The 26,141-nt window shown below is 46.5% G+C and overlaps 1 protein-coding gene across 5 annotated transcripts in view; it reads left to right on the forward strand.

Moving 5' to 3' along the window:
• Positions 1-285: 285 nt before the first annotated feature.
• Positions 286-26,141, forward strand: part of LOC108156233 (band 4.1-like protein 4A) — a 58,876-nt gene continuing 33,020 nt past the window's right edge. For 3 of the 5 annotated variants that reach the window (XM_017287578.2, XM_017287575.2, XM_017287576.2), the window contains exon 1: positions 286-1,354. The gene's annotated coding sequence lies outside the window, so the exon portion shown is untranslated. The remainder of the gene's footprint in view (positions 1,355-26,141) is intronic. The other 2 variants (XM_017287579.2, XM_033388966.1) reach the window with 1 other exon arrangement.

A 26,141-nucleotide genomic window follows, 5' to 3' on the forward strand; every position in this document is an offset into this window, starting at 1 on the left:
TCCCTAATAATTCGAAACATCTTACCTTAAAAATTACCTACAATTTCCATCAATTCCCTAGTCCAATCTCTGTTTTTTTTTTCAAACTTCAACTTCCATTGAGATCAACATCTCAACATCTCCGACTCTTGCCTCATCCCACACGTGCCATGTGCTCCGTGTTGCGCTCCAACTCTCCACACACACACACTCTCAAGCATCAGAGACACCACCACACAGACAGCCGGCATTTGAAAACTCTCCACGTGGGGCTGCTACACGGAAGCGGCAGCTCCAAGCGCGCCGCCTCGCAGTTGCTGTTGAAACGTTGGAGCCAACGCACGCTTAGAGCGGCATTCAGAAACGGGACTTGGACTCGGCGACGCGGCTTCTCGTTTCGTTTACAGTTTCGGCTTTCAGTGGAGTCGGTTTTCGGTTTCGGTATCGGCGTCGGTGTCGGTGTCGGTTTTCGGAGTCGGTTTTTGTCGCGCCGCTTGATCGGTTGCAACCTCAGCGGTTTTTATCGGGTCTATTGCATTCGGGCGAAGCCGTGATTGATGGTCTGAACACAACGGACACGACAGTTGCCGCATCGGTCTCGGTCAGTGCAGTCGCAACAGTCAGAGGCACACAGCTCCATTGAACTCTGACCCCCCGTCTGACCATTTGACAATCGACAAGCAATCAAAACAATCGAAAGTGCAATCAAATATTTTGTGTGTTTTTGAGAACAGAACGAACCTTTTGCCAACAAATCACCGGGGATTTTTATAGCGGTCGAGCTACAAGGCTTTCCTTATTTCCTATTTCAAAAAAATACAACAAAAAAAAAAACATAACAAAAACCATTCAACGGAAAGATATATCAAACAGAAATACGGGGCAAACGAAGTTCAATTTCGCCGCGCGGGTTTTATTTGGGGGCTGTTTCTGCTGCCGCCTGTCGTCGTGTGCTTGGGCTTCATAAATTATCCAAACAGAGCGCATTTTCGAGAACGACTTGCAAATAAATAAGCATTTACGCTTTTATTATTGCTACCCAAACCCCAACCCCAACCCCCCCGCTCTCGCTCTCGTTCTGTGTGCGTGTGTGTGTGCGGCCGTATCTGTGTGTGTGTTCCTTGGAAATGGCTCCCATGTGGCGCAACGCTAAATAAAACCAAAGGAGAGCTCTCCGCCACTTAAAATATCATTTTTTGCATACAATCAACATACGAAGTATCTACAAGATAGAAGTGTCTGTGTGTGCGTGCGGGATCTGCTTTGATTTGTGTGTGCTGATAAACGGATGAGGCACTGTCCGCCGCAACAAATAAAATACAAATATATCCAACAAAAAAATACACAGATATACCCGCATAAAGATATCAAACAGGTAAGCAGCCAAAGATACAAGTATCTCTTGAGTTGATGAAATATGAAACGGAAACCCAAAGTGCAATGACATTTAACCCTATATCGTTCGTACGTACGTATTAATAGAGAACAACATTATGCAAATTTCTGTGCGGAGAGCGTGTGCCTGCATCCTGATGATGCTGCCACCATCATCATCCTCCTGCAACGATCTGCATAATTAGAGTTAGGGCTCCACCACTCCTCTAACATTCTCGGTATCTGTATCTCTGTGTGGTGTCCCCGTGTATATGTGTGTGTGTGTCTGTCTGTCTGTTGGGGTGTCTCTAACTGCCTCTAATGAATAAATAAGTGCCACTAATAGTTTTCGCACTTCCTGTTGTCAGGCCACAAGAGATGCTCATCAAATTGCACTCAGTCTCTCAGCTGTCCCTGTCGCAGTCTCTGTCCCTGTCCCTGTCTCTGTCCGGTTCTGGCCTGGCTCCTGCTCGTATCTGGTCTACTGTTTGCTCAAGAATTGAATCATAACAAGAGGAACAGGAGCCCCAACATTGCACCATCGTACATGTTGACAATATTTAATTATGAAACTAGAACCCCACTCTCAGATGTGGTCAGATGTGTCCTCTGGATAAGTTCTGTGGGTTGGCTCTAGAAGTCAATTGCTTCATTCTGGCTGTTGTATGCAGATTTCCCAACATTACTATATCTATCGCTAACGCAGAGTCCAGGTAAAAGCAAACTCTTTGCTGCTAAGCGACGCTGAAAAAGAGAGAGCAAGGGTATCTAAGGCGTCGGCTTATGGATTTACCATGCTCTCTTGTTGCTTTTAAAGTTTTTGCTGCTGTTGCAACATCATGATGACGTTGTCATAGTAATGTCGTTTGGTTCTTTCCCACACAAATCGCAATGAAAATATTTGCCTTATTCGCATTTATTTATTTTTCTTTTGCCATTCGAAAAGTCCATCAGTTCGGGGAAAAGCACAATTTGAATTCCGTTTAAAAACTTGAATGTTTCCATGGAACTTTGATTTGGATTTCAGGAAAGTTACTTGCTTTTCATCTATGAATGAGATTTGTCGGCAATATACTTTTATTAGATTCGGATATGGCTGCCATTTCTTTTCAGGGCCTAATGTTTTGCGAATGAGTATCAAATGGGTCTGTCCGTGACTGTGGCTGGGGCTGCAACATTGTCATACATTTTATCGGGTTGCCAACTTTTTATTTGCACCTCTCGGATGGGAAAAACATTTCCTGTACAACTATTTTGTGCAACGGATGTTGCCGGACAACCGAGAGACCCCATGCCACATAGATAGCCATCAGATAGACGGAACCAGACGCAGACAGACCATACCATAACCAGAACAGATCCCAGCGAGTACCCCACGAGTTTCAGCCACAAGGGCCGCGCGGAATGACTTGAAAATAAATAACATTTTTCAAAGAATTTACTGACGGGAGCCGCGCCACACCGCGCCACGCCGCGTCGCTCCGTTCGTCTGCGTCTGCGACTTCCTCATTTGCTTATCGGTGCAAAAGGGAATCGCTAGCTCCTCCGGATGGCGGAGACTCAGAGAGAGAGAGAGGAGAGAGAGCGGTGGAGATGATGGAGCTATCGTCTGCGCTTGATTTCACTCACGCATTTGCCTCCATCAACTTTTAATTAGTTGTAATTTGTAAATTGTGGATTCAACGTCAAACGGCCACGACCACGCAGCCAGAGTCGGAAGATGTCGCGCGCAAGTCTTTGAAGCAGCCGCCACTCCGTGGCATGGCATGGGGGCTGTCTGATGATGATGTTCCGCAGTGCCACACAGTCGCTGCTTTCGTGGCACCACTGACAGATTGCTGATAAGGCAGCCAGCCAGCCAGGCAGCCCGGCAGCCCGGCAGCCAGAGGCGTCATCCAGTTAACCCTATCAGCCTTTCAGCCGCCTCTAATCGCGCCAACAGCCACAAGTCGCGGTCGCCTTCGGGGGCTCCAATCCATCAGCGAGGCGCAACAGCAGCTGTCAACCGGGTTGTTCCCGTCGATTGTCATTGGAAATTGGCTAAACATTTGACAAGAACTCTTTCGGTTTTCGTTTTGTAAATGACTCTTTGATGGCCATAAGCGGTGCTTTAAGTGGGGCATTGATTGAGGTAGCTGGGAAAAGGGGCAGCACTTACCATGTTTTGGGGGAATACTGCAATACTTCATCGCTAATCATCAGTTCCCATCATCGTAAATCAACTCCAAAAAGATTCCCATTTGTGCGCTCAAGCAAAGCCATCCAAAAGATTGTCATCTCTGTCGTCAAATGGATGTTCCAACAAAATGTATCCGCGTTTTTAATTAGCGACACTATAGAGAATATACTATATATAGTGGGTATATTATGTACTAAAAACAATAAAGTTTACGAGCTAATTTGATGGCTTTGGCGAATTTATAGACATTTGGACTCATGTGACACAAAACTAGCAACAAGAAAACTTTCCTAACAAGCTCTATAAATCCCCTGCCGCACCAGAGTCGGAGGCACTTAATTAATTTCTGTAAAAACTTTACAGAACAAAGGGCCATGCAACGTCCATGGCTAGGCTATAGCCTAGTTGTTGCACGTTAATTTCCAATTTGAGGCAAAAGAAAATGAGGGGAAAATAAGGTAAAAAAAAAAAAAAGAACAGGCGAACAAGTAATGTCATACATAGGAAACACAACAAAATCAAAGCCCAAAGACAACGACGACGGACAACAGTAAAACTAACTGCAAATTTGCTGCAGCCAGCAAGAGGAGAGGGAAAGGAGGTTGCACCAGTTTCCCAACTGCAACACAGAACAGAGCACCGGCAGCGGCAGCGGCAGCAGTAGAGATTGGAACAGTTACCTGGGCGCTAAACAAAAAAAAAAAGAAAAAGATAGAAAAGAAAAACTAAGAGGGAAGTGGGGTGGGGAGGGGAAATGTGTGACTCAAGAGATGTGGATGCTGCTGCTGCTGCTGCTGCTGCTGGCTTTAGAAAGTAGCCAAAAGGAGTTGCAACAGATAGAAGATTGAAGCGAAAACCCGTTGGCAGCAGCCTCACTTCTGCCTTTGCGTGATGCAATTCCCGTAGAGTCGGGGAGCCAAAAGATTGAAAGCAAACGACAGCCACGTAACTAGAACACTTGACGATGTTGATGTGGATGCCTCAGCTGCCACGGCTACCTCAGCCGCTGCTGCAGTTGCAACTATTTCCAATTAAAGCAGTTACCAGTGACTCCAGACTTTGCCTCTTCCTCTGGGGAGTCTCTCTGGAGAAGATCTGGGAGTTGGCATCGACGCCGCTTATGTGTCGCTTGCGCAATCATCATACGGCAACTTCTGACAACTTCTACATCTTTGACTTCGACTTTGACTTCAGTCCCTCACTGTTTGATTTTCTATTGCTAGTGCGAGTGCTAGTGCTAGTGCTAGTGCTGCTCCTCCAATTTTCCACTGTTTTCCCCGCACAGACAGGAAGCCCATCTGTAATGGGCCTTAAAATACACACTTTATGCCTTATGCTTTTTAACCATCCCCCAATTAGAGCTCTGGGTTAATTGCAATGACGCATAGTTGCTCATTAGATTTCCTGAGTCTCCTCCTCGATGGGACCGCTCCCAGTTCTTCATGTGGCATGCGGTATGGGGTATGGGGGCAAGGCATTCATTCCAGTCGGAAGCTAACGGCAGGCAACGCGGTTCGAAAAGCTAATTGATCATTAAGTCTATTTCCGCGGTGAGATGGCTTAAACGTAAAGTTTTCAACGTGTGTTCACCTCTCTTTCCTCACTTCTTTTTGTTCCATAAGTAAGTCATAAAGTGGCAACTTTTATGACAACAGCAAACTGGCCAGCGGACGAGGACGCGGACGCGAACAGGCGCATGTGGCACGCAATCCTCCAGGAAGAAGGCTTCGCCTTTGGACAGCCGAATATTGGGGGTTCTTTCAGTGCAGGTAGATGCATAGAAATAGAGTTTTTATGGGGGGGAAACAACATCAGAGAATGGGAATGGGAATGGGTATGGGTTTGGTGGAATACGAATGAGCACGGGACGGACGGCCTGCCTGCCTGCCTGCCCATAAAAGAAAATATGCTGCAGCATGTAGGAGAATGGAGAGGGAAAAAAAGAACTACAGAGCTGAAAGAACTGGGTGAAATCGATTTGTATAAGGTATGTAGTTCTTTATTGCTCTTTTTGTAGAAAAGAAAAGCCCCAAAGGGGGCAATGATGGACGGGGGGATCCACTGATTGATCGTCAAAGAGAGGGAAAGGCAATGACTAGTCAGTCAGAGAGATTATCTGCGAGAACTGTTCCGAATTCGTCCACTGATAGATCTCTCAGTGGATCTGCCTCTCTCTATGTCTCTCTTTTGACAGTCACTGACCCACTGCCCACATGCAAATGAATCCGTGTATCTGCTAGATGCACCCGTTCCAGTCTGTTGTTTGTGTGTATCGTATCTGCGGGATACAGCTACAAAATTGGGTCTGGTCTGGGAACTTTTGGTGGAATGAGGTGCGTTGGGTGCGTTGGCGTTTGCCGTTGAGTGAAGTCTTTGCCTTTTCAGGCTTTTTCCTACAATCCAAAAATAAAACTACAAGAAAAAAAACATGCTCTGGGATGCTGCCGGTAGATGTTGTTTCTGGCTGATTCTTTTGTTTATTTTCTTGGTTTTTGTTCCACGAAAGATGTGGCAGCAGCAGCAGCACTAGATCCGTGGAGAACCCAGAAACAGGCCCAGAAACAAGCGATCTCGTTAGCTGTACAACAACCGTTAGCCTCTCTAGGACTGGGCCTGGGCCTGGTTCTGTTAGCCTGGTTTTTTTTTTTGCCCAAAATGCCGATACCTTTTTTGGTCATTTTACAACGCCTCTGCTGCTGCTGCTGCGCTGCCTCTGCTGCATTGTGTCTGCGGTTTCGGAGGGCGCGTGAAAATGCCAATGTTCTCTGTTTTTTCCTGCTCTTTCGGCCAGTATCTTCGTCTGGTAATCAACGTTTTGTGGTCAGCAAAAGAAGGCTAAAAAGAACACAGAGAGAGAGAGATAGAGAGAAGTAATGCTATTGGTTTCGCATGCTTTATTGCCAATTGGAAAGTTGGCAGCCAACTAAGCAAAAGGCTGCGGAATAGATCGCTCGCTCGCTCGCCAGTAAAGCCCCAAGAGTCAAGTCCCAGAAAGCCATTGAATCCGATAGAAGATTGGTGTTAGAATGTTTTACGGGCCATTGTCTGGAACTGCTGTTGTTAGCTGTAATTGGCAAAAGGCTGAGAGCCAGCCAGCCAGCCGGCCAGCCGGCCAGAGAGTCACCCAGAGCCAAGCCAAGCCAGAATTCTATTCTATGCAAAGTCATAAATATGGCCATAGAAAAAACGCAGTTAAGTAATAAATTGCTGAACGGCAGGTTGAACAAAATTGATTTAATAAGTTTGCCTCATTAAAAATATCTTAATTGCATTCTTCCGCGTGCAGTGGCAGTGCCACAGATAATCAACTACTAAACTAATCGAAGTCTTTGGTTCGATTCACACGATGGACTCTCATGATCCATCCATTCATCAAACGTTGCGCGCGAGAGAGACCTGAGGAATCCATCAAATGCCGCCTTGAATGCCAATGCCATAATTTTCCAACCCAAAGCCTGTTTTCCAGATGTATGTATCTTTCAGGTGGATCAGTATCTGTGTCTAGAGACGAGTCCGCGACGAGTCAAGTCAATCAATTAGGCATTTCAACACATGTTGTTTACAGTTCTAATTCTAGAAGCGTTTTTCCATTTCAAATGCCATCATGTCTGTGGCAGCAATTGCTGTGCTGCATACATGCCTATGTGGGAGGGGCATGCCGCTTGCTCGCTGTTCGCTTAACGATTTCCTGTTAAAATATGCGGCATTGACTTTAAACCAAATGGAAAATGGAAAACTTTTCTTGTAGGGCCGCACAAAGGAAATCCCCCGAATATGAGATCTGGAATAGCCCCAAGACACGCAGCCACTATTAGTCGTACTAATGAATGGTGTTTCAGAGCCCAACGAGTGATCCATCTTTCAGAGATGACCCACAAATATCTCTCTCGAAAGACACAAAAAGCCCAGCACGAAGCGAAAGATAAAGACCAATCAATAATTTCTCAGCTACTCAAATGCTCATTAGTTGCTGGATTCGGACTCTCTAATGGTCGACGTCTGTGTCCAGCAGCATCAAAGAGGCAACGAAATTCCCAGAACACTTGAACAAATCTCCGCGTGGCTGCCACTTTCGCTTTGGGGCAGCTCGACTGCGGAGAGATGCGAAATTAAAAGTGTAAACTCGTCTCTAATTTGGGCAGGAAAAGGCAGGCAAAACGTGTCTCGAATGCAGTTGAAAAATCAATTAGCAGAGCCAGAGAACGAACGGGTTCCAGATTCTATGATTAATGATGTTCCAATGCCCATGCAGGGGGGTCGGGGGGTGCGATCTGTGGACCACCACCAACACCAAACACATCAGACTGGAGTCTGTTCGGTTTCGCTGAAAGTTTGCAGTTATCGCATAGACAGATTTGATTTATTCCTGCTGCCCGCCGCCACCCACGAACATTCGGCAGCAGTTCGAACTTCAAAGTTTATAAATATTTTACGAGCAGTATAAATTTAAATTAGCCAAGCAACAAAAAAAAAAAAAAAAAAAAAAAACAACCGATTGAGGGAGAGTGGAACAGGGAATTCTCTCTTTTTTTAATGAAATATATTAATAGGTTCATATATAGGGTATATTATTAGTTGAGATGCAAATAAATACAGGAAGTGGGGTCCCGTTAGGAGCATCTCTTTTGAAAAAATGAGCATCGATTTTTCTTTGATTCAAAGCACATTTTAGTGTTTGTAAGACCAAGAAATTTCCACTAAAATTTCAAAAAAATTAGCTTGATCTTAGACTTGTATCCGCCTTAGATCTTTCCAAGAAAATTGAAATTATGACAACAAGTTTATGCCATAATAAGTGCCATAAATGTTGCTCTTTTTATGGGAGTTGCCTCCTGCTGATCATTACCTCATCGCAGAACAGTTAGACACTAAAGTCTAGTCACGGCTGGCAGGTCCATGGTCCGACATCCATGGAATCTGCGGGAAAAGATATTCCCACTGATCTGATGCCCGTTTCCTAATGAATATAAATTGCACCATCATTTCGGCGGCTAGCCACGAAAATTTCATTTGTGCAAGATTTACGATGACGCATTTGTACGAATACTTTTGCCAGCGAGTGTAAAGGAGAGATGGGCTCCAGATTGGGGCCTCCGTCTCTCGTAGGCAGCGTTCTACAATCTCCGATTGACCCGCATTTCTGGTTACGCTCGTGCCGACAGACGCTTAACCTTGACACGGACCGTACTCCCCTTCTCCCCCTCCACCACTCAGCCACCATCTCTCACTCTCGCTGTGGCTGTGGCTGCCGCTCTCCCTTACTCTTTCTCTCCCCTCTACACCGTTACGAGTCAAAGTGCGGCCATTCGTTTCGGCTTGCCGTTAGATTTTGAGTAATAAAAAGTTTCTTGCTCTCCATCTCCGTATCTCTCTCGCCGTCTTCTTCTCTCACACTGTGCTGTGCTTTTTTTTGCGCAACTTTTGCCTCTTTTTGCGCTTTAGGAGAGGATATAATGGGTTTGATCAGAGGTTTGTGAGCCTAAAAAATCCAGAGAATCTTGGTTCTGACTTCTGTCTTTCCTTGTTTGTAGGGAAAAGAGTGCCTACGTTTTTAAAAATATCATAACAGCTATTGGTTTCCATTGGTATTAGTCCAAACAATTAATCATTTATTAATTTTAAGGGGTATCGAAACGGTCGACTCTTGAAGTGAAACTTTCAATCTTCAATTTTTTTTCCTTTATTTGCTTTTTTTTTGTATTTTGTGATTCACTCAGACAATTGCCCGGCATGCCTCAAAAAATATATATACAGAAATAAAGCTAGCCAAACGAAATACATAAATTGCAAAATCTTTTTCGCAGAGCCAACAACAGCCAAACCAAAGAAAAGTGCGGCATTTTTTTATGATTTTGTTTGTTTGCCCGTCGTCTCAGATATCTTTGGGGTCTGGTCTATGCTGTTGGTGTTGGTGTTGGTGTAATTTTATAGTTTCATTCGCCGGGAGAACGTGATGCTATTCCCGTTCCCTCGGATATTCCTCTTTTTATTGCAAGGTGGGAGGGGGAGGGGGAGGTGGGAACCTAAAAGAAATCATAAATTTGCCAAAGCAAAGAGTCTGAATATTTAATAAACTCTATGGGAAATGCGGCAGCAGGAGAGTTCCCCTATTGAAGATCGATTCCGCGCATTTGCTGTGGCATTAAAATTGTTGCCCCGGCAATGTGGCAATTACTTTTGCGCGGGGCGAATGGCTCTTTAAAAATGTATGTCAATTGGTCAGTTTCCGCCCCTACGACTATACCGGAGTGTAGGCCAATTAAATGTCATTTACCTTATGCGTATGCATGTGTGTGTGCGTGTTCCCTCCATTGCTATTATCACGATTCCATTAGCCATTTGCTAGAGCCTAAAGCCTTTTTAAATATTTATAATGCAAATCCCAGTCGCTGTTCCAGTCTTCGGCTCCCCCTCTTCGTTTCTGGGGGGGTAAATTGCGGTACTGGGGGGCATTTTAATTAGGCAAATGGCCCGATTTGCCGTCATAAATGCAGACATGCACGAAATTAGCGAAACTATATCGCAATGTCCGCCGGCCGATTGACAGTTCAATCAACTCCGAGACCGCAAATTGCCAATGTATTTGCAATAGAAAATCAAATATTACGTATACGCCACCCCCCCTGTCGGTCTCCTTCCGCGCCTCTCTGGCAAATGTTTCGCCCTGGCCTGGTCCCGGGTTTACTTGTGGCCCCCATTGTTGTGTCAGCGATAACCAAAAAAAGGCAAACAAACAAACATGATGACGGCAACGGCGACGGCGACGGCAACAGCGCCGACAGCGACTCCAACACCTTTAGAGTGGCAATTTGTTGGCGTTGCCGCCGCCGCCGCCACTGCCACTGCTGCCGCCGCCGCTGCTGTTGGTGCTCCGGTTTTGGCGACAGGCATACTGGGGCGAATGCCGAATGCATGCCACGCCACGCCACTTGTGCCGCAGCCCCAAAAAAGTCCCTCTGTTTTCTAGGCCCGCAAGAGCTTTGGCCTGAGGCAAGAGTCTTTCCGTTTCGGTCTGAAATCGCAAACCCGTTGCGGTCTATGACTCAAGCAATCAATTGGCAGCAGCAGCCACGGCAGCAACAACAATGCAGTCCATACTTGAGTGGAAAATCAGCCATCGAGTATCTCAAGAATGACTTAACGGCATGAACAGAAAAACGTTTGCCAGTAGCCAGTAGCCAGTAGATGCAACAGCAGTGCCACAATGGGAGAGCCTGCTAATAGCTGTGCAACTTTTTGAATTGAGATTGCGATGGGGATTGCATGAATGCTGCTCTCAGACGTGTTGCATTTCAGTTCCGGCCAACTCGAGAGCCGTCATGGAGAGTGTATGGATTTCCACGTTGCACGCTGCACGCTGCACGCTGCCTCGAATGTGTCAAATGCATCGATGAAAAATATCAGTAATTTGAATCGCTTGCAAAGCTCTTTGCATTTCCATTTGCATTGCGCAAAAATGGCAAGACACACACAAACATAACAATTATTTGGAAATTGTTATGTGCTGCAGTCGGGCCATAAATTGTAACAACTGTCGTTTGCATATGGAAATGGGAACCACAAATGTTGCAATGCCAATTTTCATTGCGTTTATTGAGTGCTCTGACATGAGAAATTGATGAACTGAATAGTTGCTGTAACAAAGAAAAATAAAGAGGGACAAAAAACGCTTGACAAAGGAAAGAAGTCTACCTTCATAAATGCCAAAAGCTTGTTGCCCTGCGGCTCTGAGGGCAATTAATTATTCATTAAACATATCCCGCCTGTCTGGATCTCTAACACAAATCAAACACAAAACCAGCGATACCATCCGATACGTTCTTTCTTTAATTATCCCCAAAAATAAATTGAATTAACAGCATGACCACAAAATAGAGAAAAAGAAGTGAAATATCTCGTACTCTTGCGGGCCACATAATTGCTACCATGGCCAGAAATACCAGAAAATGTTTAATTTGTTTATTTTTCGGCTACGGCAACGCAAAACAAAGAAAAAATTGATTGATCTACCACTCGACGGGCGTTCGGGCGGTCGGGCGGTCGGCTGACTGACACGGGACTTTCGTCTGGGTTCAATCAAAAATTTGTAATGAACAAGCCGGAAAAAATACACACAGCACACAAATATTCTCTCGATGGACCACACCGCACAGTGGGGAGGATAGGAGTCTGCTTTGGTTTTCATTATGCTGCCGCTGTCGCTGTTGCTGCCTCAGCCTCTGCCTCTGCTGCTGGGTTTACATTTTAATGATACAATTTAAAATCAACGCAGACTCATGATTTTGCATATTTGAAGCATTAAACTTGCCCCCGAGCATAATTCAGGCATGGTTACCGCAGTTTCCTTCGCTTGCCCTGCCCTTCCCCTCCATTCCCTTCAGTTTCCCTCAGTATTTCCAGAAACAACAATCAATGCCCACAACCGACGCCCGCTGTGATTTGACCAAAAACTGACTGACGGACTCCAATCTGGTGGTTGGTTCTGGCCCGATCCCGGGTCTAGCTGCCAAAGCCATCAAATAAATAACCTCGAGAGAGCGAGAGACCCGCAGTGAAAGAATGGTATGCCCCTAATGCCATGATGGGTGTGTCCTGAACTCCACCTCCTCTGCCGCTAGTCGTAGCAGCAGCAGCAACGGCAGCTCGATTGCTGCAGAGAATGCGAAAAAGAGGGAAAACTAGAGGAAAAACATTTTGCCTAAATGGCGGGGCATTACTTTTAATTAAAAGCAACGCGAGCTAGCGAGCGAGCAGTCCACACAAAAATTGAACTTGAACTCCGTGGAAGACCAAGGCACAGACATGCCACTGGATGCGCTGGAAGATGGTGCTGCAAAGAGACTGTGGCACATGATTAACCATAAGCTGACACTGCCTCTCGTTGCCACAGTTCGTTGCACAGTTTGACTTTAATCAGAGTCGGAGAGCTGACATCTGATGTTAATTTGCACCAAGAAAGACATTGAGCATACGCGGTGGTGTACGGCTGTCTGTCTGGCTGTCTGTCTGCCTGTCTCTTGGCTAATTACATGTAACACGAACTTGTAACCTGGAAAATTTACAAGCAATAAAACACACATACGAGAGAGTGCGAGATATCGTAATGTATATATTTTAATCGTGAACGGATTAATTAGCCAACGAAACAAGTTTCAAGATATATTCCAAATGGATGTCTGTCTGTTTGTCTGGCTGGCTGGTGCTGTGGCCATGGATTCCCGGGGTGCGAATCGGTTTTAAGCCCACGCCCGATTCCAGCAAAATAATTAGCATAAAGCACGTGCGACTTAAAACATCAGGGTACCCGCCATTGCCCGCCTTTGGCCGCCTGCCTGCCTGCCTCATTGGTATTCCTGCCTCGAGCTGTGGCTGTGGCTGCAGCTACCTGTTGTATGGCCTACCACCATACTCGTATCACTCACAGGTGCGTACATGTCACGCCCCCCAAAGCGGGCTCCCATTCCCAGTCCACGTCTGGACATTGCCCAAGGGGCATGGACTCCGACTCGGACTCCGACTCCGATCCGACTCTGACTCGTTCAGACATTTGCACAATTCATTTCGATTCATTCTGCTGCATTTCATTTTGAAGTTTGATTTATGTCCAGCGGCCAATGCACATGAATCACCACAGCCCAAAGAAAACAAAACACAAATGTCTGAGAGCACAGAACGAATGGTAGATTTGATATCCTCTAGGCGGAGCAAACCTCTTAAACTGAAGGAGCAACATTCCAACTTTGGAGCTCATAAAAGTGGCATATAATTTTATGACCTCTATTCTCTGTCTACCGTTCAGACTGCCCATTAGCTGCAGTCTATGAGGCCGATGCCAAGCCAATTATATGTTGGGGTACAAAAGCACAGAAATATCTTCAAGTTGAGTGTCTTAGAGGGGAAATCACAAACGAAGGCCACCCCTAAAACGAGACTTTAAATGCTTCTTGGATGGTGAATAGAAAGCTTCCATCTGCTAGATGCAGTGTGGATTTCCCTCTCTCCCTATGTGTCTCAGCAGATAAATGAGAAATGCCTCAACGATTATCGTTTGTCCATCGATAGAACTTTCTTATCTACAGTTTCTCTCTGGCCTAAGCCAGCCCACTTACACGGTAGCAAATGGCGTGCCTGGCTGACATTTCTAGTGCAAATCTCGACACAAATAAAGTTAACAGCAGCAGTACAGAGCAGTCGAGGCAGAGGCAGTGCTGGGGGGTGGCGTTTGTGCGGCAGATCATTGCATTTATTGTCTACCTGTAGATTTATGATCAGGCAACGAGCGTGCCGCTTCCATTGCACCTACTCCGCAATCCCATACCCAAACCCAGTCCATTGTGGTTGTGGCTATGGCTCTATAGCTCCATAGATCTCTGGGTATTGTGGTCTGTCCATTTCACGCTTTTGCCAAATTGCCAACTTGACCGGCAATACTCGTAGACCGGAGTACGATGTAGATGAAAAACTCAGATAAAATAATGAAAACGCGGGCCAGTAAAATGTTATTTAAAGCGATTTTTGGGGCACACAATTTGTTGGTTAATGAATGCAAGTGTAAGCCTGCAATGCTTGGCTTGCCACAGTTTCAGATTTTTCCGAGCAAATTACGACCAAAAATGGGGTCAGGCAACGCTGCCACAATGTGCCGTTGCCGCCACCACTGCCGCCTCACGTGCTGACTTGTGAAAGTAAATGCTGCACAGCCTGGATACCACCTCCACTTGCAACTCCCCCATTCAGGCGCTGGCTGGCAATTTCGTGTGAGCTTGCAACTAACCTTCACATAAATTATTCCCATCAACAGCTGCAGCAACAGTTTCAGCCCCTGCCACTCTGCCACACGATCCATGTAGCCCGAGCAGTTTAAGACATCGTGATAAGGCTCTGGAGAGATATTTATCTGGCTGGCAAATTACATGAGGCAACGCCTGGGCAAGTGCCGCTGCGCGAGTGAAAAGAGCTGGCTGCGAGTGGGGCAAGCAACATGTTGCAGCCGGTGAAATGAGGTGTCGAAACGGTTGTTAGTCCAACGCTCACCCACTCCAGCGCTCATCCGCCCTGTGGTACGTGGTCTAGAATGAAGCACGGCCCTCAGTGACCTTGAAATGGGAGTAGTAGAAGGGTCTCCTGGAATTCTACCTTTAACTAACTTTGGATCTACAAAATCCTCATTAAATGGCATACGAATATCAGGATGGGATCCTTTAAATGCTCCAAGCCTTTGCACTCATCTTTTAATGAGGCTCGTTCTCATAATAACATTTTAATTGGCTGCCAAGAAATCAATTTCAATGTAAATTTCGATTTGCCTACAAAAATATTTTGTATATTTATTGTTGGGGGCAATGGCAATCCATAAGCCAAGCCCATTTTTTATCCATAGGCCTCCGCTCCGAGCCATGTGCTCCGTGTACGTGTGTACTGGCAATCATTTCGATAACACTTGAATACAAAATGAGGGTCATTAATTTTATAACAAACTATGCTGTGGCCCCTGCTATGGCCGGCTATGGCCTGGGTCTTGGTCTTGGTCTCGGCTGTGGCTCTGGCTCTGGCTGTGGCACACTCTTGAGAAGTCCGTTCGTTGGGGGCTTATCCGCCTGCCAATGTCGCTTGTCCGACAGTCAGTCAATCATAACCCGTTTCGGTTGTGGCGAACAAATCAAAAACTTGTTATCGTTCCACAAAAGATCTCTAGGACCCAATAAAATATACGAGCACTCGAGTGGCAGGCCAGAGCCGCCTACCTCCACCTTGGAGCGGGGACAAAAAAAATCCAGAGAATAAGCCAAGATATTGTCAAGCTTTAACGTGTTCGCCCCATCAAAATGCTGCACGCCTCATCAGGCATACAACACAACATCAGGAGCGGCAGGCGGCAGGCGACAGAGGCAGCGGCATCCGATGGCAGGAGTTTAATTGCAGTGACTGTAATGTCATTTCCATTTGAACCCCGGGAGTCGTGGCCTTCTGGCATCCTTCTCCCGCTCTCCTGTCTCCTGTCTTTTTTTTTGGGTCATGTCTTTGGCTAATCAAAGACTCGCTGGGTCACGCCCACAGCCATTTATCAGCATCAGGCACAGTCTGGTGGAGGCCGAGGAGTCGGTGTCTTAGTCTCAGATGTTGGACGGACCTTTATTAAAAGTTACTTTTCTTTTTTCCCTAGATAAATTTTTGTGTTTCGCTGCGCTGCTGGGGCCAAACGTGAGCTTATGGTTTATGGCGACTTAATAAGGCTATGACCAGCTATCAGCCTGTTGCCACGGCCTCAGCCTCAAAGCCACGATTGCAGGCCCTGTCGGCATCTCTCCGGCTAATGGCTGGCGGAATGGGGCAGAGAACATAGCCTGGCACATTAGCCACAGCCACAGCCGCAGCCCCAGCTGGAAAAAGAGAGAGAGAATCTCTGAGAGAAGCTCTCAGGGATGCCGCATGATAAACAACCGAAGCGTTTTAAACGGCTTCATTAATCTTATTCAGCTCTGCGCTGCGCTGTGCTGCGCTGCGCGGTTGTCTATTAAAGCCTTGTAATGCTGCAACGTCCACGTCTCCTTTTTATGCTGCTGCCGAGGCTGCTGTTGGGGCTGCTGTTGGGGCTGCTGCTGCCGCTTGGAGCTTCTGCTCTGATGATGAGCAGCTGTGGCAACCGCAATCAGCGAGGCTGAGGCTGAAAATCTACTACCTGTCAGCTTCATGTCATTCCGGCATTTTATGAGCTGTTGCCTGAAGTCGGGAGTTGTGAGATGTGCGATGGGCCTCCGCTCTCTCGCCTTTAAATGGAAATGGCATTGACATTGGCGGCAGATGGAAAGCCGATGGAGATGGAGGGCCAAGGTGTATGGTTACTCTCTTGTGTAACTGTTTAGAGGCCAACTGCTGCCGTCAGCAGCTACGGGATGGCTTTCACCTGAGTGGAGATCTGACTGGAGATGTCAATGTGTTCACAGAATTTCTATATATACCTTTCTTGGAAATAAAACATTGGGAAATGTGCTGGGAAAGTGTTCTCTCTCTAAAGTGTTGGGTTTTCAGTTCTATTCAAAATTAATCATAATTAAAAGGGAAATACAACCTTGTGCATATTCCTTCTGCAATCTCTGTTTTATTTCATCAGAAAAGAACCCTTGAAAAGGTTTGTGCAGGTCCCAGGAAAACATAAAAGTTTGATTTGCGTGACAGGATTACGAGTATCTGTCAAAGGGGCATATCTAACCCCAAGAGCATTCCTCACGTGCCACAGTTCTAGACACAAGTTCTGGCCAAAAACCGAGAAGGTGTGTCTTGTGCCTCCCTCTCTGGCCATTTGTTTGGGTATTGAGCGGCAACTCGTTTTTCATGTCACGTTGAAAGCGCCTCATGTTCTATGCAAACTTCTTTCTTTGGAAAAGCCGACGACGCTTCGTTGGCGCATCATCATCATCATCGTCATCATTTCCTCCCTTAAACATGACAATTTTCATGGGCTTATCATTTCATAATGAATTTGTTTTGTCAGCCAATAAATTATGGGCAACACGCTCTACCTACATCCACAAGCAACAGATCCCTAGAGCAGCATCCGCAGTACAACAACTACATCATAATCATCATCGTCTAAGGAACAGAAAGAATGCTGTCCCCCAGTCTCTAGTCTGTGGTCTGTGTTTTTATCGTGAGTCTCTTGGTTGATTTAGTGGACGACGCCGTAGTTTGTTTAGTTATTAGCTTTTGCCCTTTTTGGCCCAGAACAAATTGCATTTTGATTTATACCCGGCCCGAATGAGGTTTATCTACACGCGACAGAGAGACACAGACAGACAGGAAACGAGCAGCGCCCACATCAAAAGATACACTGCCAAATGGCAGGGGGATTGGAGATTGCGGATGCGGATGCGGAGGAGTGGGCATGGAGAGGACTCTCTTTCTCTTTCTCTGCTCTTGTTCTGATGACTGCCACATCAAAGGAACATTAAAATTTCAAATAGGTAATTAAGTAAAACGCATAAACCACACAACACGAAGAGGAGTCGCTCGACTCTGTCGATTATTTACACTTCAGGGGCTGTCGCTGGGGCTGGGGCTGGGCCCTGCGATTGCCAGGTATTCAGATTTCAGTGTGTCAATCAATTTGCCTTCATTTGGCTTCACTTTGCATTTCCGTGCTACACAAGGGGCAAAGTGTATTAAAAAAACCGCAAAACGAACGCTTAACTCAAACACATGGCCTCATGAAACAGCCAGCTGAGGAGGGAAGTGAGAGTGGAAGCGGGATGTTTGCGGGCTCTGGCAACACGGAAGGGCCCAAACAACTTGAGTGCCGCAAACAGCCGCAGCATACAGCATACAAATTGTAATTGAGAGCCACAGCCAGAAGGCTGCAGCTACTGCTACAAAACCAGGAACCGAAATCCCCACAGATACAGATACAGATACATCTGCAAACCGGGGCTCATTATGGCAGAAGAGAGCGCTGGAAATCGTTGAACCGCAACAGGAGCAAAGCCCCGAAACCAAAACGAAATGGGATCCAGCCGTCTGTAAATATTTGGTCGCCCTACGCCCCTGCCCCTCGCCCTGCCTCTGCCATCGAAATCCTTTAGCACTTGCTCTAGTTTCCCCCGCCTGTTTAATGCAATTAAATACGTTAACGATGGACATTTTTTAGGCCCTAAATGCTGCCGCTGACATTGTCTGCTGACCCGATTCCCTAAAGAGACTCCCAGAGGCCCAGGCTGTGGGGCATCAACCGCTGTGGCAGACAGCGAGACGGCGAGTCAGAGTGTCGGAAGTGTTTGGCCAACAGTTTTTGTTCCCAATCGTTTTGCCGTTCATCAGTTTGTACTTCAGCTTGCCACTGCAGCGGGGATGTTGCACGATTAAGCTTATATCACATAATGCCACAAAAAGTTGCTGCAGTCCGGCATCTATCGGATCTGGCATCCATCGGATCTGCCTGCCATTTCTGACAGTTGACATGTTTCCCCAATTAAAAAACTGCGCTAAGCCCTCAAGCCTGATTACCTTTTGGGGTTTCCTGTGCGACTCACGTGGCGTGGACTCTCTCAAAAGAAGAGCCGGTGGAAAAAAGTGCATAGAAGAGATGGAAACAAAAAAGCAATTGCCAAAAAACCATCTGCCCAAAAGCCGCTCAGCGGATCTGTGGCTCTGTGGCCTGGCTAACGAATGTGAAAAAGAGTTTTACGAAACAGTCTATAAAGGCGATTGATAGGCTTTTAAAACGGGGAGAAACATCTAAAGCATCGAAAGTCTTATCAAAATTCTTGGAAAGCCATCTAATCAGATTTCCTAATTGCGGCAATTATCACTAGGAACATTTATTTTTATATAGAAAAGCATTCATTTGGTGTCCCATGCCCCTTTTCCACTTTATTAATTATGCAAATTGATTCTGAATTTTGTGACCCGACCCGCATTTAACATTTGTCTCTCTCTTCGGTTCACTGAACTTCTACACAGAGTTCTCTCTCAAGAGAAATGGAGAGGAAATGTAGAGAAATGTAGAGAAATGGGTCAAATCGAGAGACAAAGAATGAAACCTGTTGGCACCACAAATAAACGTTTTTTTGAGCCAATTTGCTGCTGTTGTTTCCATCTGAATGATAAATTTAAATAATTTTCTTATTAATGTGCAAATGAGTTCTGGTTCTGGTTGTGCCATTTGACACTTTTGATTTGGCCAAGACTACATTTATGGCTACTGACAGCATAAATGTGTGCTAATGGTGGCATCTCCCCCCTCTCCAGAGACCTTTCCTCTCCCTGACGGGTGTCTCTTTCGCTTGACATTAATTTTATTGACACAAGCCCTTTCTCTTTCTCTTTCGCTCTGTCTCTGCTTGAGCCATAAATAATTGTGTTCTTGGCCATAAATGCAGGGCGTTTTTAATGCAAAATGATGTGTGAGCTCTTTGGCCATAAAACGATGACATTAAAGAGGGCTTTTGCTTTTGGCAGGGGGCCAAGACACCAATTAAAGCTAAGCGGCTAATTGAAGCCATAACGTATCAAGCAGCCGCCTAGTAGGTTCTCCTTTGAAAGATCTCTGCAACTGCAGAAAGAGAAAGGCATCTAAGTGGGGCAGCTGATGGAGGGAGCAGGGGCAGAGCAGGTGCTGGTGCTGGTGCTGGCAGCAGATAAAAGATAGAAAGAGGCTCAAAGGAACAGTCACTCAAATAAGTAAATTGGATTTACCCCCCGACCACAAAAGGGAGCCAGGGATAAACGGATGGATGGATGGATGTGGAGAACTTTGCCTGATTGCCTCCGTGGCTTAGGGGGACACTCCCTGGTGGCACCTCCATCCATGCTGTAGCCTTCAGCTTTGAGACTTTTCTATTGCTGATATTCTGCTGCTGCTACTTTTACAGCTCTGCTGACAATGTTGCCAATGTTGTACGGTAATTTTACATAAAAGCACATAAAGTGCAATGTTTGATCGTAAAACTTTTTTACGACATTTTTCCTGTGGCACAGCAGCGCGCATATATAAAAATGCCTTTCAGTCGTTGCTGCCCCAAAAGGCGGCAGGCGGAAGCAGTGAATGTAGCAGCTGATACCCCACCGAGGGGTATTTTTCTTTATCTGTTTCTCTTCCTCTTCACGTGGCACCTTTCTCTTTCTTGTTTGCTCATATCAAATTTGTAACACGTGTGTGGCATGGACCAGGACCAGGACCAGAGGCAGGAGGTACTTCCACAGGTTCTATATCATTTTTTTTCTTGCATTCTCTATTTGCGTTGCGTAGGACAAAATTTAATGTTTTCGGCCTGGTTTATTGTTTCGGGGCAGCAAGTGGAAACACTTGGGCGAATTGCTCCCACCAGCTCCAGCAGGTAAATCGAAGGGTGGAGAACGTGGAGAAAAGGTCATGCTTCCCCTGGGGGAAATACGAACGAAGAGAGTGTGCTGTGGCACAGGTAATTTACCTGCTGGGTTGGCCTCATAACTGCAATTGCAGTTTCCGTTACCTTGAGATGGGTGGGGGCGGTGCTGCTGCTGCTGCCACATTTAAGCACTCATAAAGTTAATGACATGCACAGAACACAGGAGCATGCACCAGCACCCACCCACAAGCCGCAGTCCACAATTCACAGCAGTAACTCTCATCTCCGAGATTTCTCATTGTATCTTTCACTCGCTGGCTATGCAAATCCAGCAACATCCCAGCTGCATCCTCAGTTGCCGCAGCGACTGTCCCATTTAGCTGGTTGCAGGCTTGCAGGCGTTCTCTCGGTCTCTGGAAGTCATTAAAAATAAAGTAATTTTCACGCATGTGCCTGGGCCAAATAGAAAAATAGAAAATAAAATGCATTTTCCGCAACATGACGAATGAGTTGATTCTATTTTACAGTTTCACAGGCTGCCAGGCATGCTCCCGCTCCTCCCCCCTGTGGCTGCCACAAAAGGAGCCCAGAAACAGAAGATTTCTTTCGCTTTTTTATAGAAAAAGAATACACCAGGGCGACGGGGGAGGGATGTTGTGGTGCAAGAATGATGATGTTACCTCTGCCCTAACTTCAGGCAACCGGGAGATTGGGATACCCTGTAAAAAGGGAAAGAGAGTCTTATCATTCAGTTTTTCTTTACTTATCCATCGATTACATACCTTGTGGATGAAGAGAACTTTCTCTAGAAAAAGCAATCCCTTTCCGATCTGTCCTTCAAAGTCATGCAACCTTCATCGATCTTCCAAAAGGGTATTCCGCGCTGGCAACCTTAGCCTTTAGTCACAGTCACGCCCCCCCATTGCACAGACAGCAATTCAAGTTGTCCTAGAGACCAGACATCGGCGCATGGCCTGGCATATCCCCGCAACAGCAGCGAACTTGCAACTGCAACTGTGACCGTGCCCGTGCCAGTGCCTGCCGACTGTGGGGCGCGCACTTTAAGCGAATTTCATTTGTCTGCAGCGTCAAGCACTTGACAATCACTCACGTAGCTGTGCAGCAGCGACGAGGCAGCTTCCTGGCCATGGAAGCTGCCACTCCCCCGTACAACATGCTGCCCCAATCGTTCTGTCTCTCCCTTGGCGCTTGTCTGGGGCTGTGGCTGTGGCTGAGTCTCGCGCTGGTCTGGTCTCGTGGCACGGTCGCGTGCGTGTGTGTGTGTGCTGCTTGCTACCTCGTTGGTGTTAACAAGTTCCCATGCAACCGCTTAAATATTAACGCACACACTCACTGGGCCTGTCGTCAGGCAACGTCATCGTTGTGTCGGCAACTGTAAATAAATACTCATACAGCACCACGGCACAAAAATCTTGTGTGTCATTGCTCTCGACGCGTTGTCGTAGCAGCCAGCAGCCAGAAGCCAGCTGCCAGAGAGGAGTGAACAGTATTCCCCCAACAGGCAAAGGAGGGAGCCCTGTGGCACATGTACGGGAAATATTTGCCCGGCAAAAACCGCTACAAATCATTAAAATCATCGAAATGTCAGGCACCGTGGCATAATTAACTGCAACTCAATCAGGTCCAGGCGGCGTGCACCTCGGTGCGGTGCCTCCAGCCTCCAGGTGGCATGCACCTCTCAATGTCATTCCTTTGGCAAAAGCGTCAATGCAATTAGAGCCTGTCCCTGTGTCTGCCTGCGTCTTGGACACAATCCAATGGGTTTCCAAGCTCATTACGTGCCAAAAATAAGTGAAAAAATAAGAAACTCTGACTGAGGCCCCTTGCCGCTGCCACTGCCACAGCGTCTCTGATTGTGGCTCTGGCTGTGGCGGGCCAAAGTGGGCGCCAAGACACGCCGTCGACCGTGTTAATTGCTGCAAATGCCTCAAGGTATGAGCCGTGCCCACGCCCCAACCGAACTGCCTCCGCCTCTCCCATCCATCCAACCATCCATTCATCCCCCCTCATATGTGGCTGTAAAATTAATGCCCGCCTGCGGATTGTGGCCATGTCCATGCCGTTTCGTGCCCTGACTATGGCTATGCATATTGCTCACTCCTCTCCATCTGCAGGAATGAGCCATGGCTCAAGCAATTCTCAGAAATTAGCGCTAGAGATGGAGAAACGAGGCCGCGAACAGTCAGTCGTCTCCACTACAAAAAAAATATTAAGTAATTTCATGCACGCAGATCTCCGCAGAGAGAAGGAGTCATAGAATGGTTAAAGCAAATATTTATACAAGAAATTTCTGGGATGCAAAGAACTCTTCCACTCAGTGCTGGAGTACTCCCAGAGCTAGTTTTCTTCAGGAGTTTATTTAGCATGGAAATTCCTGCCCAACGCTTTGCCCTTGGCTTCAATTTTCCAGCTCATTTGAAGAGGTTTTCACCACCCTCTCCACGCCCCCCATTCGAACCAATAAGCTCCATTTCATAGTCAAATCAACCAGCTAAAAAACGGAACACCCAAAGGGAAAATCACTGCCTGAGAGAGCAGCAGAGAGTGATACTCCTCTAATGCGGGAAAACCCAAACGCGCATTTAATCATCATTAAAGTGTGGGTCTGGGCTGGTTTCAGGTTTCTGGGCCATGAGCCATGAGCCATGGGGTCTGCGACTATGTCTGGGGCAATCCTTCTGATTTGCGGCGCCCCCGTCTCACCTTTTCTGGGGGTTTTTTTTTTTTTGGCATTTGCACTTTTCGATGCTTTCACGTTTTTCATCATCATTACCAGCAGCAGAATCTACGCACACAGCAGCCAGCAGTCAGCAGTCAGTCCCTCCCCCAGCCAGCAACAACAACAGCAACACTGGTAATAAATAATTTCGTTTTAGCCAGAAAACCAGACCAAAAACCAAGAGGGGAGGTAGAGAGACCAATGCCAGACATTACTCTGCTGCTGCTGCCAGATGTATGTGCTAAAAGTTTGTTTGCCTTTTGCCTTGGCCTGGGTGTTACTTCCGCAAATACATAAAATGGAACCAAGGGATACACAGAAGGAGGCCGGAGAGGGATGCGGCCAGGGAGGAGTGCGAAGGAGTGGAGTGCGGATTCATTGAAATATGACAAAATGCTGTTTGAGACATTTTCAGTTATTGATACGCCCGTCAGCAAAGCAGCAGCAGAAATGAATGCAAGTAGGGAGCGCTTTATGATGATGTAGGGGGAGCGGAGAGTAATGTGCGACAGTCTATGGATATAGGGATAGAAGGATGTACGAGGAGTCTGGAGTCTGCACAAATATTATTAATAAAGCACCCAAAAAAAAGGAGGAGAAATGAGTAGAAAAGCTTTGCAGGAAGCGTAGGGGAAAGAGAGCGGGAAAGAAAGTAGTAAAAATCCCCCGGAAAATTGAAAGCAAAGTTTGCGTCTGATAAATAGGCAATGCGGAGGGGGGGGATGAAGGTCGGGTCGGCCAAATGCCACACGCACTTTATCACAAATCAAGGCAAGTTTTTCTTTTAGCCATCGCCCATCCTATCCCATCCCCCACCCGGAAAAGCATGGGGGAAAAGTCACGCCTACCACCCGCTGATGCTTCTCCTCCTCCGCCGCCTCCTGCTGCTGCTGTTGCTGTGATAAATTTGATGGGAAAAGAAATTATGAGGGTGTCGCTGGATGCTGAAACATGAAGTTGAAGCTGAAACATGGAGCTTGAAGCATGAATCTGTAACCGATGTTGATGCTGATGCTGATGATGTCCTGTAAACACACAGGGCTCGGGCGTAAAGATATGGTGCTATAAATATGCCCAGGCGATAAATTTCTCCCAGTGTCAGGGGACGGGAAATGCTGCTCAAAAATCGATCAATGGCATATTTATCATATGTGTGGTTTTTGCAGGATTTGCCTTCCCCTTCCTTCCTCCCTTTGCGGTTAAGTTTTTTGGATGGGGCATAAAGTTATGGCATTTGTTGAACATTTCTCAAGGCGTAAACTTTTTCAACTCTCGAAGAGGTTTGTCGCATGGCGGGGTATTCCGAAAGTTGAAAGAGTTTTTTGGAAAACCAATTAATATGTTTATAGCCGTGAAAATTGTTTCCCATTTAAGAAAAACATATGATTCCCAGCGCTAAAGCTTAACGATCAGGAGGGGCATTAAATTTAAGGGAAATTTACGATTAAATTGTAATTTCCGCCTGTGCGTGGAACCGGCTACTCTGGTCCGGGGGTGGGTGCGTGGAAAGCCCCCCCGGTACCCATCCGAGTCCCACTCTCTGGTGGCAAGTTGAATGAACTTGTTGTTGCATGCAATTAAAATTACATGCAGTGGGCGGTGGGCGGTGGGGAGGGGGCTCAAACATTTCCATCTTTTTCCACATTCATAGTGGCTGTCATTCACATAAATATGCATTTTAATTGATGCAACTTGCAGCAGCCCCCTTGCAGCAGCAGCCGCGTTGACAGAGTGACCAACTTAAAGACAGATGTATGACATATGTCAGTCAACCGAGCTGGCAGCCCCAGTCGACTTTCCATTAATTAGGCATAATATTTCATTAGTCTAATGAGCGCCGCTGCTCCAGTGAAATGTGCCAGCCAGCCAGCCAGCCAGCCTCTAATGAAAGCCCCACACAAAATGCAAATGGAAAAGAGGCTGCAACCTCAACTATGACTCTGTATGACTCCGGCGATAACTACAAGTCACAGACTATGCAAAAACAACACAAACTTGAGGTCTGGCCATGTGAAATGTGTGAAAAGTTAACCATACCCCCCGCCCCCGCCCCCCTTACTGCTGGTCTTTTTTTCACCCATTCCCTTCGCTGCTTTTCATTATGCGAATGCACATTAATTATTTTGTAGTTGCAGCAACCAACAAAAAGGCAGGCAGCCACATGCGTCTCAGAGTCGGAGTTGCAGTGGCACTGCCAGAGATCTACTTGTTGTGCCCCTTCGTCTCTCTTATTCGCTCTGTCTCTGTGTTTTTGTCGGTGAATTGTTGTCTGATGTTTTCATGAGATATCAAAGAGGTAGATACAGTAGGCATTGCCTGGGATTTCCTTTGAGCGAGGACTCCGACAATTGAATTTTGAGGACAACTAGTTTTCATAACAAGGAAATTTGACTGAGATTTTCAGTCATTAGGTTAATGGAAAGCATGTGTAGGAAAACATTCAGTAGTGTTACACTTTTTTCCACTTACAATAGTTTCCACTGTTTCCACACTAATTTCTACGCTGTGGCACTGCTCCAAAACTTCTCCATTAAAGCCCCTTGGCAAACTTTAAGCTGGTCGCTGATGCCTCCTCCCCCTCTCCTTGTACTATAACTCCTAATGACATAATCTGCTTTTAGGCAACACACACACAAACCGAAAACACACACACACACAGACACAGCCACGAATATAGAGAGGGACAGAAGCGCCCTTTAACTAATCCGCTTAAGTGACTTTTGTTGGTGTTGTTCTTGTGGGGAGGGGAGGAGGAGGGGCTTTTGTTGCCTTCGTAGGTGATTCTTTCTCTGCGGTTCTCCTCCCTACTTCATGCATATTAAACTTATCGCTGGAAAACAACCGCAATTATAAAATTATAATGATAATGCCCTCACCGAGGGGGATGGGGGAATTGGGGAGCGGCAACCGCTGACAGTTGCGATGACTGTCATTGCCGCAGCTGATGTTGGCTGTTGGTTGTTGACTGCTGATCTGCGGCTCAGATAAATGCCAAGCCAAAAGAGTTATTAAAACAAGGCCTAGGCCTAGGCCAAGAGACAGACACAGA

This window comes from Drosophila miranda, chromosome 2, assembly GCF_003369915.1.
Source record: "Drosophila miranda strain MSH22 chromosome 2, D.miranda_PacBio2.1, whole genome shotgun sequence".
Classification (NCBI taxonomy): Eukaryota; Metazoa; Arthropoda; class Insecta; order Diptera; family Drosophilidae; genus Drosophila; species Drosophila miranda.